Raw genomic sequence first — 9651 nt, 5'->3', positions numbered from 1 at the left:
AGAAATAGCAAGAAAGAAAAAAAAACAAAAAAAAACCGCACGTAAAATCTAAAAAACGCAAACGGACAACGAAAAAGGGGGGTGCAACACGAGGACTTCCCATGGGGTCACCCATCCTAGTACTACTCTCGCCCAAGCACGCTTAACTGCGGAGTTCTGATGGGATCCGGTGCATTAGTGCTGGTATGATCGCACCCGAAATACTGTCCATGCTTATTGCTTGTATGTCTTAAAAGACACAGAACCTCCTTTGTTTTCGTACGCGAGGCGTGGGACCCACGTGACCGATCGGCTCCGTTCCAAAAATACGAAGACCATGAACCACGAAACGGAGGCCACCCGAGCATAGAAATAGCAAGAAAAAAAAAACAAAAAAAAACCGCACGTAAAATCAAAAAAAACGCAAACGGACAACGAAAAAAGGGGGTGCAACACGAGGACTTACCAGGGGGTCACCCATCCTAGTACTACTCTCGCCCAAGCACGCTTAACTGCGGAGTTCTGATGGGATCCGGTGCATTAGTGCTGGTATGATCGCACCCGAAATACTATCCATGCTTATAACTTTTATGTCTTAAAAGACGCAGAACCTCCTTTGTTTTCGTACGCGAGGCGTGGAACCCACGTGACCGATCGGCTCCGTTCCAAAAATACGAAACCATCAACCATGAAGCGGAGGCCACCCGAGCATAGAAATAGCAAGAAAGAAAAAAAAACAAAAAAAAACCGCACGTAAAATCTAAAAAAATGCAAACGGACAACGAAAAAGGGGGTGCAACACGAGGACTTCCCAGGGGGTCACCCATCATAGTACTACTCTCGCCCAAGCACGCTTAACTGCGGAGTTCTGATGGGATCCGGTGCATTAGTGCTGCTATGATCGCACCCGAAATACTATCCATGCTTATTGCTTGTATGTCTTAAAAGACGCAGAACCTCCTTTGTTTTCGTACGCGAGGCGTGGGACCCACGTGACCGATCGGCTCCGTTCCAAAAATACGAAGACCATGAACCATGAAACGAAGGTCACCCGAGCATAGAAATAGCAAGAAAGAAAAAAAAAACAAAAAAAAACCGCACGTAAAATCTAAAAAAACGCAAACGGACAACGAAAAAGGGGGGTGCAACACGAGGACTTCCCAGGGGGTCACCCATCCTAGTACTACTCTCGCGCAAGCACGCTTAACTGCGGAGTTCTGATGGGATCCGGTGCATTAGTGCTGGTATGATCGCACCCGAAATACTATCCATGCTTATTGCTTGTATGTCTTAAAAGACGCAGAACCTCCTTTGTTTTCGTACGCGAGGCGTGGGACCCACGTGACCGATCAGCTCCGTTCCAAAAATACGAAGACCATCAACCATGAAGCGGAGGCCACCCGAGCATAGAAATAGCAAGAAAGAAAAAAAAACAAAAAAAAACCGCACGTAAAATCTAAAAAAACGCAAACGGACAACGAAAAAGGGGGGTGCAACACGAGGACTTCCCATGGGGTCACCCATCCTAGTACTACTCTTGCCCAAGCACGCTTAACTGCGGAGTTCTGATGGGATTCGGTGCATTAGTGTTGGTATGATCGCACCCGAAATACTGTCCATGCTTATTGCTTGTATGTCTTAAAAGACACAGAACCTCCTTTGTTTTCGTACGCGAGGCGTGGGACCCACGTGACCGATCGGCTCCGATCCAAAAATACGAAGACCATGAACCATGAAACGGAGGCCACCCGAGCATAGAAATAGCAAGAAAAAAAAAACAAAAAAAAACCGCACGTAAAATCTAAAAAAACGCAAACGGACAACGAAAAAGGGGGGGTGCAACACGAGGACTTCCCAGGGGGTCACCCATCCTAGTACTATTCTCGCCCAAGCACGCTTGACTGCGGAGTTCTGATGGGATCCGGTGCATTAGTGCTGGTATGATCGCACCCGAAATACTATCCATGCTTATTGCTTTTATGTCTTAAAAGACGCAGAACCTCCTTTGTTTTCGTACGCGAGACGTGGGACCCACGTGACCGATCGGCTCCGTTCCAAAAATACGAAAACCATCAACCATGAAGCGGTGGCCACCCGAGCATAGAAATAGCAAGAAAGAAAAAAAAACCGCACGTAAAATCTAAAAAAACGCAAACGGGCAACGAAAAAGGGGGGGGGTGCAACACAAGGACTTCCCAGGGGGTCACCCATCCTAGTACTACTCTCGCCCAAGCACGGTTAACTGCGGAGTTCTGATGGGATCCGGTGCATTAGTGCTGGTATGATAGCACCCGAAATACTATCCATGCTTATTGCTTTTATGTCTTAAAAGACGCAGAACCTCCTTTGTTTTCGTACGCGAGGCGTGGGACCCACGTGACCGATCGGCTCCGTTCCAAAAATACGAAAACCTTCAACCATGAAGCGGAGGCCACCCGAGCATAGAAATAGCAAGAAAGAAAAAAAAACCGCACGTGAAATCTAAAAAAACGCAAACGGACAACGAAAAAGGGGGGTGCAACACGAGGACTTCCCAGGGGGTCACCCATCCTAGTACTACTCTCGCCCAAGCACGCTTAACTGCGGAGTTCTGATGGGATCCGGTGCATTAGTGCTCGTATGATCGCACCCGAAATACTATCCATGCTTATTGCTTTTATGTCTTAAAAGACGCAGAACCTCCTTTGTTTTCGTACGCGAGGCGTGGGACCCACGTGACCGATCAGCTCCGTTCCAAAAATACGAAGACCATCAACCATGAAGTGGAGGCCACCCGAGCATAGAAATAGCAAGAAAGAAAAAAAAAAAACAAAAAAAAACCGCACGTAAAATCTAAAAAAACGCAAACGGACAACAAAAAAGGGGGGTGCAACACGAGGACTTCCCATGGGGTCACCCATCCTAGTACTACTCTCGCCCAAGCACGCTTAACTGCGGAGTTCTGATGGGATCCGGTGCATTAGTGCTGGTATGATCGCACCCAAAATACTGTCCATGCTTATTGCTTGTATGTCTTAAAAGACACAGAACCTCCTTTGTTTTCGTACGCGAGGCGTGGGACCCACGTGACCGATCGGCTCCGTTCCAAAAATACGAAGACCATGAACCATGAAACGGAGGCCACCCGAGCATAGAAATAGCAAGGAAAAAAAACAAAAAAAAACCGCACGTAAAATCTAAAAAAACGCAAACGGACAACGAAAAAAGGGGGGTGCAACACGAGGACTTACCAGGGGGTCACCCATCCTAGTACTACTCTCGCCCAAGCACGCTTAACTGCGGAGTTCTGATGGGATCCGGTGCATTAGCGCTGGTATGATCGCACCCGAAATACTATCCATGCTTATTGCTTTTATGTCTTAAAAGACGCAGAACCTCCTTTGTTTTCGTACGCGAGGCGTGGGACCCACGTGACCGATCGGCTCCGTTCCAAAAATACGAAAACCTTCAACCATGAAGCGGAGGCCACCCGAGCATAGAAATAGCAAGAAAGAAAAAAAAACCGCACGTGAAATCTAAAAAAACGCAAACGGACAACGAAAAAGGGGGGTGCAACACGAGGACTTCCCAGGGGGTCACCCATCCTAGTACTACTCTCGCCCAAGCACGCTTAACTGCGGAGTTCTGATGGGATCCGGTGCATTAGTGCTCGTATGATCGCACCCGAAATACTATCCATGCTTATTGCTTTTATGTCTTAAAAGACGCAGAACCTCCTTTGTTTTCGTACGCGAGGCGTGGGACCCACGTGACCGATCAGCTCCGTTCCAAAAATACGAAGACCATCAACCATGAAGTGGAGGCCACCCGAGCATAGAAATAGCAAGAAAGAAAAAAAAAAACAAAAAAAAACCGCACGTAAAATCTAAAAAAACGCAAACGGACAACAAAAAAGGGGGGTGCAACACGAGGACTTCCCATGGGGTCACCCATCCTAGTACTACTCTCGCCCAAGCACGCTTAACTGCGGAGTTCTGATGGGATCCGGTGCATTAGTGCTGGTATGATCGCACCCGAAATACTGTCCATGCTTATTGCTTGTATGTCTTAAAAGACACAGAACCTCCTTTGTTTTCGTACGCGAGGCGTGGGACCCACGTGACCGATCGGCTCCGTTCCAAAAATACGAAGACCATGAACCATGAAACGGAGGCCACCCGAGCATAGAAATAGCAAGGAAAAAAAACAAAAAAAAACCGCACGTATAATCTAAAAAAACGCAAACGGACAACGAAAAAAGGGGGGTGCAACACGAGGACTTCCCAGGGGGTCACCCATCCTAGTACTACTCTCGCCCAAGCACGCTTAACTGCGGAGTTCTGATGGAATCCGATGCATTAGTGCTGGTATGATCGCACCCGAAATACTATCCATGCTTATTGGTTGTATGTCTTAAAAGACGCAGAACCTCCTTTGTTTTCGTACGCGAGGCGTGGGACCCACGCGACAGATCGGCTCCGTTCCAAAAATACGAAAACCTTCAACCATGAAGCGGAGGCCACCCGAGCATAGAAATAGCAAGAAAGAAAAAAAAACCGCACGTGAAATCTAAAAAAACGCAAACGGACAACGAAAAAGGGGGGTGCAACACGAGGACTTCCCAGGGGGTCACCCATCCTAGTACTACTCTCGCCCAAGCACGCTTAACTGCGGAGTTCTGATGGGATCCGGTGCATTAGTGTTGGTATGATAGCACCCAAAATACTATCCATGCTTATTGCTTTTATGTCTGAAAAGACGCAGAACCTCCTTTGTTTTCGTACGCGAGGCGTGGGACCCACGTGACCGATCGGCTCCGTTCCAAAAATACGAAAACCTTCAACCATGAAGCGGAGGCCACCCGAGCATAGAAATAGCAAGAAAGAAAAAAAAACCGCACGTGAAATCTAAAAAAACGCAAACGGACAACGAAAAAGGGGGGTGCAACACGAGGACTTCCCAGGGGGTCACCCATCCTAGTACTACTCTCGCCCAAGCACGCTTAACTGCGGAGTTCTGATGGGATCCGGTGCATTAGTGCTGGTATGATCGCACCGGAAATACTATCCATGCTTATTGCTTTTATGTCTTAAAAGATGCAGAACCTCCTTTGTTTTCGTACGCGAGGCGTGGGACCCACGTGACCGATCAGCTCCGTTCCAAAAATACGAAGACCATCAACCATGAAGCGGAGCCCACCCGAGCATAGAAATAGCAAGAAAGAAAAAAAAAAAAAAACCGCACGTAAAATCTAAAAAAACGCAAACGGACAACGAAAAAGGGGGGTGCAACACGAGGACTTCCCATGGGGTCACCCATCCTAGTACTACTCTCGCCCAAGCACGCTTAACTGCGGAGTTCTGATGGGATCCGGTGCATTAGTGCTGGTATGATCGCACCCGAAATACTGTCCATGCTTATTGCTTGTATGTCTTAAAAGACACAGAACCTCCTTTGTTTTCGTACGCGAGGCGTGGGACCCACGTGACCGATCGGCTCCGTTCCAAAAATACGAAGACCATGAACCATGAAACGGAGGCCACCCGAGCATAGAAATAGCAAGGAAAAAAAACAAAAAAAAACCGCACGTAAAATCTAAAAAAACGCAAACGGACAACGAAAAAAGGGGGGTGCAACACGAGGACTTACCAGGGGGTCACCCATCCTAGTACTACTCTCGCCCAAGCACGCTTAACTGCGGAGTTCTGATGGGATCCGGTGCATTAGCGCTGGTATGATCGCACCCGAAATACTATCCATGCTTATTGCTTTTATGTCTTAAAAGACGCAGAACCTCCTTTGTTTTCGTACGCGAGGCGTGGAACCCACGTGACCAATCGGCTCCGTTCCAAAAATACGAAAACCATCAACCATGAAGCGGAGGCCACCCGAGCATAGAAATAGCAAGAAAGAAAAAAAAAACAAAAAAAAACCGCACGTAAAATCTAAAAAAACGCAAACGGACAACGAAAAAGGGGGGTGCAACACGAGGACTTCCCATGGGGTCACCCATCCTAGTACTACTCTCGCCCAAGCACGCTTAACTGCGGAGTTCTGATGGGATCCGGTGCGTTAGTGCTGGTATGATCGCACCCGAAATACTATCCATGCTTATTGCTTTTATGTCTTAAAAGACGCAGAACCTCCTTTGTTTTCGTACGCGAGGCGTGGAACCCACGTGACCGATCGGCTCCGTTCCAAAAATACGAAAACCATCAACCATGAAGCGGAGGCCACCCGAGCATAGAAATAGCAAGAAAGAAAAAAAAAACAAAAAAAAACCGCACGTAAAATCTAAAAAAACGCAAACGGGCAACGAAAAAGGGGGGGGGGGGGTGCAACACAAGGACTTCCCAGGGGGTCACCCATCCTAGTACTACTCTCGCCCAAGCACGGTTAACTGCGGAGTTCTGATGGGATCCGGTGCATTAGTGCTGGTATGATAGCACCCGAAATACTATCCATGCTTATTGCTTTTATGTCTTAAAAGACGCAGAACCTCCTTTGTTTTCGTACGCGAGGCGTGGGACCCACGTGACCGATCGGCTCCGTTCCAAAAATACGAAAACCTTCAACCATGAAGCGGAGGCCACCCGAGCATAGAAATAGCAAGAAAGAAAAAAAAACCGCACGTGAAATCTAAAAAAACGCAAACGGACAACGAAAAAGGGGGGTGCAACACGAGGACTTCCCAGGGGGTCACCCATCCTAGTACTACTCTCGCCCAAGCACGCTTAACTGCGGAGTTCTGATGGGATCCGGTGCATTAGTGCTCGTATGATCGCACCCAAAATACTATCCATGCTTATTGCTTTTATGTCTTAAAAGACGCAGAACCTCCTTTGTTTTCGTACGCGAGGCGTGGGACCCACGTGACCGATCAGCTCCGTTCCAAAAATACGAAGACCATCAACCATGAAGCGGAGGCCACCCGAGCATAGAAATAGCAAGAAAGAAAAAAAAAACAAAAAAAAACCGCACGTAAAATCTAAAAAAACGCAAACGGACAACAAAAAAGGGGGGTGCAACACGAGGACTTCCCATGGGGTCACCCATCCTAGTACTACTCTCGCCCAAGCACGCTTAACTGCGGAGTTCTGATGGGATCCGGTGCATTAGTGCTGGTATGATCGCACCCGAAATACTGTCCATGCTTATTGCTTGTATGTCTTAAAAGACACAGAACCTCCTTTGTTTTCGTACGCGAGGCGTGGGACCCACGTGACCGATCGGCTCCGTTCCAAAAATACGAAGACCATGAACCATGAAACGGAGGCCACCCGAGCATAGAAATAGCAAGGAAAAAAAACAAAAAAAAACCGCACGTAAAATCTAAAAAAACGCAAACGGACAACGAAAAAAGGGGGGTGCAACACGAGGACTTACCAGGGGGTCACCCATCCTAGTACTACTCTCGCCCAAGCACGCTTAACTGCGGAGTTCTGATGGGATCCGGTGCATTAGCGCTGGTATGATCGCACCCGAAATACTATCCATGCTTATTGCTTTTATGTCTTAAAAGACGCAGAACCTCCTTTGTTTTCGTACGCGAGGCGTGGGACCCACGTGACCGATCGGCTCCGTTCCAAAAATACGAAAACCTTCAACCATGAAGCGGAGGCCACCCGAGCATAGAAATAGCAAGAAAGAAAAAAAAACCGCACGTGAAATCTAAAAAAACGCAAACGGACAACGAAAAAGGGGGGTGCAACACGAGGACTTCCCAGGGGGTCACCCATCCTAGTACTACTCTCGCCCAAGCACGCTTAACTGCGGAGTTCTGATGGGATACGGTGCATTAGTGCTGGTATGATCGCACCCGAAATACTATCCATGCTTATTGCTTGTATGTCTTAAAAGATGCAGAACCTCCTTTGTTTTCGTACGCGAGGCGTGGGACCCACGTGACCGATCGGCTCCGTTCCAAAAATACGAAGACCATGAACCATGAAACGAAGGTCACCCGAGCACAGAAATAGCAAGAAAGAAAAAAAAACAAAAAAAAACCGCACGTAAAATCTAAAAAAACGCAAACGGACAACGAAAAAGGGGGGTGCAACACGAGGACTTCCCAGGGGGTCACCCATCCTAGTACTACTCTCGCCCAAGCACGCTTAACTGCGGAGTTCTGATGGGATCCGGTGCATTAGTGTTGGTATGATAGCACCCAAAATACTATCCATGCTTATTGCTTTTATGTCTTAAAAGACGCAGAACCTCCTTTGTTTTCGTACGCGAGGCGTGGGACCCACGTGACCGATCGGCTCCGTTCCAAAAATACGAAAACCTTCAACCATGAAGCGGAGGCCACCCGAGCATAGAAATAGCAAGAAAGAAAAAAAAACCGCACGTGAAATCTAAAAAAACGCAAACGGACAACGAAAAAGGGGGGTGCAACACGAGGACTTCCCAGGGGGTCACCCATCCTAGTACTACTCTCGCCCAAGCACGCTTAACTGCGGAGTTCTGATGGGATCCGGTGCATTAGTGCTGGTATGATCGCACCGGAAATACTATCCATGCTTATTGCTTTTATGTCTTAAAAGATGCAGAACCTCCTTTGTTTTCGTACGCGAGGCGTGGGACCCACGTGACCGATCAGCTCCGTTCCAAAAATACGAAGACCATCAACCATGAAGCGGAGCCCACCCGAGCATAGAAATAGCAAGAAAGAAAAAAAAAAAAAAAACCGCACGTAAAATCTAAAAAAACGCAAACGGACAACGAAAAAGGGGGGTGCAACACGAGGACTTCCCATGGGGTCACCCATCCTAGTACTACTCTCGCCCAAGCACGCTTAACTGCGGAGTTCTGATGGGATCCGGTGCATTAGTGCTGGTATGATCGCACCCGAAATACTGTCCATGCTTATTGCTTGTATGTCTTAAAAGACACAGAACCTCCTTTGTTTTCGTACGCGAGGCGTGGGACCCACGTGACCGATCGGCTCCGTTCCAAAAATACGAAGACCATGAACCATGAAACGGAGGCCACCCGAGCATAGAAATAGCAAGGAAAAAAAACAAAAAAAAACCGCACGTAAAATCTAAAAAAACGCAAACGGACAACGAAAAAAGGGGGGTGCAACACGAGGACTTACCAGGGGGTCACCCATCCTAGTACTACTCTCGCCCAAGCACGCTTAACTGCGGAGTTCTGATGGGATCCGGTGCATTAGCGCTGGTATGATCGCACCCGAAATACTATCCATGCTTATTGCTTTTATGTCTTAAAAGACGCTGAACCTCCTTTGTTTTCGTACGCGAGGCGTGGAACCCACGTGACCGATCGGCTCCGTTCCAAAAATACGAAAACCATCAACCATGAAGCGGAGGCCACCCGAGCATAGAAATAGCAAGAAAGAAAAAAAAAAACAAAAAAAAACCGCACGTAAAATCTAAAAAAACGCAAACGGACAACGAAAAAGGGGGGTGCAACACGAGGACTTCCCATGGGGTCACCCATCCTAGTACTACTCTCGCCCAAGCACGCTTAACTGCGGAGTTCTGATGGGATCCGGTGCGTTAGTGCTGGTATGATCGCACCCGAAATACTATCCATGCTTATTGCTTTTATGTCTTAAAAGACGCAGAACCTCCTTTGTTTTCGTACGCGAGGCGTGGAACCCACGTGACCGATCGGCTCCGTTCCAAAAATACGAAAACCATCAACCATGAAGCGGAGGCCACCCGA

At 47.8% G+C, this 9651-nt stretch overlaps 28 non-coding genes across 28 annotated transcripts; all 28 read right to left on the bottom strand.

The window, feature by feature from the left end:
• Nucleotides 1-78: 78 nt before the first annotated feature.
• LOC145152831 (5S ribosomal RNA) lies at nt 79-197 on the bottom strand. The gene has a single exon (XR_013733355.1). It is a non-coding gene; the product is annotated as a 5S ribosomal RNA (ribosomal RNA).
• A 226-nt stretch (nt 198-423) lies between these two features.
• On the bottom strand, nt 424-542 carry LOC145144328 (5S ribosomal RNA). The gene has a single exon (XR_013725340.1). It is a non-coding gene; the product is annotated as a 5S ribosomal RNA (ribosomal RNA).
• Nucleotides 543-769: 227 nt separating this feature from the next.
• Nucleotides 770-888, bottom strand: LOC145144920 (5S ribosomal RNA). The gene has a single exon (XR_013725920.1). It is a non-coding gene; the product is annotated as a 5S ribosomal RNA (ribosomal RNA).
• A 230-nt stretch (nt 889-1118) lies between these two features.
• LOC145145172 (5S ribosomal RNA) lies at nt 1119-1237 on the bottom strand. The gene has a single exon (XR_013726159.1). It is a non-coding gene; the product is annotated as a 5S ribosomal RNA (ribosomal RNA).
• Nucleotides 1238-1466: 229 nt separating this feature from the next.
• On the bottom strand, nt 1467-1585 carry LOC145149785 (5S ribosomal RNA). Its single transcript, XR_013730631.1, has one exon. It is a non-coding gene; the product is annotated as a 5S ribosomal RNA (ribosomal RNA).
• Nucleotides 1586-1812: 227 nt separating this feature from the next.
• On the bottom strand, nt 1813-1931 carry LOC145135409 (5S ribosomal RNA). The gene has a single exon (XR_013719844.1). It is a non-coding gene; the product is annotated as a 5S ribosomal RNA (ribosomal RNA).
• Nucleotides 1932-2153: 222 nt separating this feature from the next.
• Nucleotides 2154-2272, bottom strand: LOC145146938 (5S ribosomal RNA). The gene has a single exon (XR_013727859.1). It is a non-coding gene; the product is annotated as a 5S ribosomal RNA (ribosomal RNA).
• A 219-nt stretch (nt 2273-2491) lies between these two features.
• LOC145143673 (5S ribosomal RNA) lies at nt 2492-2610 on the bottom strand. Its single transcript, XR_013724702.1, has one exon. It is a non-coding gene; the product is annotated as a 5S ribosomal RNA (ribosomal RNA).
• A 232-nt stretch (nt 2611-2842) lies between these two features.
• LOC145152830 (5S ribosomal RNA) lies at nt 2843-2961 on the bottom strand. Its single transcript, XR_013733354.1, has one exon. It is a non-coding gene; the product is annotated as a 5S ribosomal RNA (ribosomal RNA).
• A 226-nt stretch (nt 2962-3187) lies between these two features.
• LOC145146070 (5S ribosomal RNA) lies at nt 3188-3306 on the bottom strand. Its single transcript, XR_013727022.1, has one exon. It is a non-coding gene; the product is annotated as a 5S ribosomal RNA (ribosomal RNA).
• Nucleotides 3307-3525: 219 nt separating this feature from the next.
• On the bottom strand, nt 3526-3644 carry LOC145143671 (5S ribosomal RNA). Its single transcript, XR_013724701.1, has one exon. It is a non-coding gene; the product is annotated as a 5S ribosomal RNA (ribosomal RNA).
• A 231-nt stretch (nt 3645-3875) lies between these two features.
• Nucleotides 3876-3994, bottom strand: LOC145152829 (5S ribosomal RNA). The gene has a single exon (XR_013733353.1). It is a non-coding gene; the product is annotated as a 5S ribosomal RNA (ribosomal RNA).
• Nucleotides 3995-4220: 226 nt separating this feature from the next.
• Nucleotides 4221-4339, bottom strand: LOC145145077 (5S ribosomal RNA). The gene has a single exon (XR_013726068.1). It is a non-coding gene; the product is annotated as a 5S ribosomal RNA (ribosomal RNA).
• Nucleotides 4340-4558: 219 nt separating this feature from the next.
• On the bottom strand, nt 4559-4677 carry LOC145146776 (5S ribosomal RNA). The gene has a single exon (XR_013727703.1). It is a non-coding gene; the product is annotated as a 5S ribosomal RNA (ribosomal RNA).
• A 219-nt stretch (nt 4678-4896) lies between these two features.
• LOC145137186 (5S ribosomal RNA) lies at nt 4897-5015 on the bottom strand. Its single transcript, XR_013720933.1, has one exon. It is a non-coding gene; the product is annotated as a 5S ribosomal RNA (ribosomal RNA).
• Nucleotides 5016-5240: 225 nt separating this feature from the next.
• LOC145152827 (5S ribosomal RNA) lies at nt 5241-5359 on the bottom strand. The gene has a single exon (XR_013733352.1). It is a non-coding gene; the product is annotated as a 5S ribosomal RNA (ribosomal RNA).
• Nucleotides 5360-5585: 226 nt separating this feature from the next.
• Nucleotides 5586-5704, bottom strand: LOC145146069 (5S ribosomal RNA). The gene has a single exon (XR_013727021.1). It is a non-coding gene; the product is annotated as a 5S ribosomal RNA (ribosomal RNA).
• Nucleotides 5705-5934: 230 nt separating this feature from the next.
• LOC145153581 (5S ribosomal RNA) lies at nt 5935-6053 on the bottom strand. Its single transcript, XR_013734081.1, has one exon. It is a non-coding gene; the product is annotated as a 5S ribosomal RNA (ribosomal RNA).
• Nucleotides 6054-6290: 237 nt separating this feature from the next.
• On the bottom strand, nt 6291-6409 carry LOC145146936 (5S ribosomal RNA). The gene has a single exon (XR_013727858.1). It is a non-coding gene; the product is annotated as a 5S ribosomal RNA (ribosomal RNA).
• Nucleotides 6410-6628: 219 nt separating this feature from the next.
• On the bottom strand, nt 6629-6747 carry LOC145143670 (5S ribosomal RNA). The gene has a single exon (XR_013724700.1). It is a non-coding gene; the product is annotated as a 5S ribosomal RNA (ribosomal RNA).
• A 230-nt stretch (nt 6748-6977) lies between these two features.
• On the bottom strand, nt 6978-7096 carry LOC145152825 (5S ribosomal RNA). The gene has a single exon (XR_013733350.1). It is a non-coding gene; the product is annotated as a 5S ribosomal RNA (ribosomal RNA).
• A 226-nt stretch (nt 7097-7322) lies between these two features.
• On the bottom strand, nt 7323-7441 carry LOC145146068 (5S ribosomal RNA). Its single transcript, XR_013727020.1, has one exon. It is a non-coding gene; the product is annotated as a 5S ribosomal RNA (ribosomal RNA).
• Nucleotides 7442-7660: 219 nt separating this feature from the next.
• Nucleotides 7661-7779, bottom strand: LOC145145476 (5S ribosomal RNA). The gene has a single exon (XR_013726447.1). It is a non-coding gene; the product is annotated as a 5S ribosomal RNA (ribosomal RNA).
• A 229-nt stretch (nt 7780-8008) lies between these two features.
• Nucleotides 8009-8127, bottom strand: LOC145146774 (5S ribosomal RNA). The gene has a single exon (XR_013727702.1). It is a non-coding gene; the product is annotated as a 5S ribosomal RNA (ribosomal RNA).
• A 219-nt stretch (nt 8128-8346) lies between these two features.
• Nucleotides 8347-8465, bottom strand: LOC145137180 (5S ribosomal RNA). The gene has a single exon (XR_013720932.1). It is a non-coding gene; the product is annotated as a 5S ribosomal RNA (ribosomal RNA).
• A 226-nt stretch (nt 8466-8691) lies between these two features.
• LOC145152824 (5S ribosomal RNA) lies at nt 8692-8810 on the bottom strand. Its single transcript, XR_013733349.1, has one exon. It is a non-coding gene; the product is annotated as a 5S ribosomal RNA (ribosomal RNA).
• A 226-nt stretch (nt 8811-9036) lies between these two features.
• Nucleotides 9037-9155, bottom strand: LOC145146067 (5S ribosomal RNA). Its single transcript, XR_013727019.1, has one exon. It is a non-coding gene; the product is annotated as a 5S ribosomal RNA (ribosomal RNA).
• A 231-nt stretch (nt 9156-9386) lies between these two features.
• Nucleotides 9387-9505, bottom strand: LOC145153580 (5S ribosomal RNA). The gene has a single exon (XR_013734080.1). It is a non-coding gene; the product is annotated as a 5S ribosomal RNA (ribosomal RNA).
• Between the last annotated feature and the right edge of the window lie 146 nt (nt 9506-9651).

Source organism: Lactuca virosa, chromosome 1 (genome assembly GCF_052849685.1).
Source record: "Lactuca virosa cultivar CGN04683 chromosome 1, Lactuca_virosa_CGN04683_v6, whole genome shotgun sequence".
In the NCBI taxonomy this organism is placed as follows: Eukaryota; Viridiplantae; Streptophyta; class Magnoliopsida; order Asterales; family Asteraceae; genus Lactuca; species Lactuca virosa.
The sequence above is the reverse complement of the archived record's forward strand: the minus strand, read 5'-3'. Positions and strand labels throughout refer to the sequence as shown.